Genomic DNA, 2500 nt, shown 5'->3' with positions numbered 1-2500 from the left:
CGCTCGAAATGAGCTCTGTTTTTAAAGAGAGACAACAGAAAAAAAAAAAGTGGTGTGACTCCCTCCCCCGCTTCCCCCTTTCTTTCGGTAACGCGCCGTCATTGTGGTCGTAAAAGTTGTTTATTCAAGTCACATGTTGTATTTTAACATTTCACCGCCGTGTTTTCTCCGTGTGCTGTGATTGGTCTCCGGTCTCCTCCTCCCCTTCGCACTGTTGACTGTGAAACTGTCCTCCACTACTTTTAGATCATATTATTGCCTTTTTTAAGCTGTTTTTTTTTGTTTACACTGTGTTAGCTAGTAGATGCATACTTTTTTTTGCAGACACCAAAGGAATTAAACATTTCTTCCGACACCTGGATATCATTATTTATAAACACTCACTGCGATACTACAGAGTCCGGTATCGCACCATGTAACTACCGCGTTTTTCAGACTATACGGTGCACTTTAAATCCTTTTTCATTTTCTCAAATGTACGTAATGTATGCACCTAATGTACGTATTAATTCTGGGTGTGCTTACTTACCGAGAAGCTATTTTTGGGGTACATGGTGCAATAGAAGATGTCAGTTTCAAATACTGTTATCAAACAAGAAAAGAAGCAAGGAATTAAACAGAGACAGAATTAAATTTGGCTCAATTGAGGAGAAACGCGTACACCTGTACCCTTTTACAGTGTCACCACACTCAATCAATCAATCAATGTTTATTTATATAGCCCTAAATCACAAATGTCTCAAAGGACTGTACAAACCATTACGACTACGACATCCTCGGAAGAACCCACAAAAGGGCAAGGAAAACTCACACCCAGTGGGCAGGGAGAATTCACATCCTACACTCTGATGTAAGATTGGACTCCGCCTCTGTTATTTGGACTGTCCCTGATTGCATGGCAACAGCTGTTTCTAAGGGAGGGGGGTCGTAAACAGCCATCGGCTTTGATTACAAACAGTTCAAAGAAGAAATCGTAAAACGGTTCAAAGTAAAGTTGCCTGGAGCTTGAGCAGGTCCTACTTTCTCTTCACTTTGTATTTCTCGGGTCAAGACACAATATTTCTATTAATTACAGTACAGCAAAGAAACAGAACAGGTTCATGTTGCTTCCCATTTTACACAGTGGAATTTTACAAGCCTTCTGCTTGGTAGGATCAAAGACAACTTTTGTCCTCTTGCGGGGCGAGCTGAACTACAATTATTCTGACGGATAGGTGTGACCAATAGATAGCAGTCACACATAAGAGATACGTGTGGATTGCAAGTTTAATAAATAACGCTAGCAAGTACCCCGTTAGCAAGCAACACCAAAACTTTCATTAAAAATACAGAACATTACACACGGCGCTCAAAAATCTGTCAAAATGTTTTAGTACCACTTTGGTAAGGCACAAAGCCGCACCGCTTGATGGATTGTCGAGGAATTATGGCTACCATAGTCAGACGTACTGTGCTTCAACTTACAAGTATTATAGTGGTGGTATGTATAAGGACCCTAAAAGGGCACCTATTAGGAGACATATTATCAGTGCGCCTAATGTAATTTTTGGGGTACATGGTGTAATAGAAGATGTCAGGTTCAAACACTGTTATTAAACAAGACAAGAAGTAAGGAATTAAACAGACAGAATTAAATTTGGCTCAATTGAGGAGAAACACTTGGTCCACAGCATGCTTTTTTATTGACCCCTGACACATTCTGAAGTTTAAATAACACACCCTAGATTATAAAATTATACAGCAAAACTAAGAAATCATCCATTTTCTACCGCTTGTCTGTCGCGGGGGGCTGGAGCCTATCCCAGCTTCATTCAGGCGGAAGTCGTACATTTTTAAAATATGGCTCAATTTCCCGCCAAAAATGGGAGCTGAGAACCAAAATGGCTGTATAAGATGATTCTCACGCGTCCTGTCATGATCACGTCTACACGTTTCCTGCAGGGTACGGTAAGTTTATGGGGCGTGCTAAAGCAGAGGTGTGCAAACTTTTCTTCACCAAGGGCCGCATAATGAAAAAGTCAAGTATTCGGGGTTCATATTGATATTTGTTTTTATTTTTGTAAATATAAGATGAATGCGGCAATGTACAGAGACAACCTGGAAGAAAACCACAACGATGCCCATCCAACCAGATGGAACTTGAGAGGTGCTGCAAAGAGGAACGAAACTGCCCGAAGATAGGTATGGCATCTGTAAGGTTCAAACACTGATGACTATATATTAAACAAGACAAGAAGCAATGAATTAAAAAGAGACAGAATTAAATTTGGCTCAATTGAGGAGAAACATCTGAGATGTACTCTTGTACAGTTTCCATCCCGCTCTGGAGAAAGATTGTTGTACTCCTTTTTTATTCGGACTTTTCCCCGATTACATGGCAACAGCTGTTTCTAAGGGAGGGGGTCGTAAACAGACATCGCCTTTTGTTACAATACATGAAAGAAACAGAACACCGTAATTTTGCTTCCCATCATACAGAGTGGAGTTTTACAAGTCTTTT

At 40.4% G+C, this 2500-nt stretch overlaps 1 protein-coding gene across 1 annotated transcript in view; it reads left to right on the top strand.

The window, feature by feature from the left end:
• LOC133557507 (allograft inflammatory factor 1-like) overlaps window positions 1–353 on the top strand; it is a 55966-nt gene extending 55613 nt beyond the window's left edge. The window contains exon 6 of the mRNA XM_061907986.1: window positions 1–353. This exon is cut by the window's left edge and continues 765 nt beyond it. The gene's annotated coding sequence lies outside the window, so the exon portion shown is untranslated.
• The last annotated feature ends 2147 nt before the right edge of the window (window positions 354–2500 follow it).

This window comes from Nerophis ophidion, linkage group LG08 (genome assembly GCF_033978795.1).
Source record: "Nerophis ophidion isolate RoL-2023_Sa linkage group LG08, RoL_Noph_v1.0, whole genome shotgun sequence".
Taxonomy (NCBI): domain Eukaryota; kingdom Metazoa; phylum Chordata; class Actinopteri; order Syngnathiformes; family Syngnathidae; genus Nerophis; species Nerophis ophidion.
Note: the sequence above shows the minus strand (reverse complement) of the source record. Positions and strands in the feature narration are given on the sequence as shown.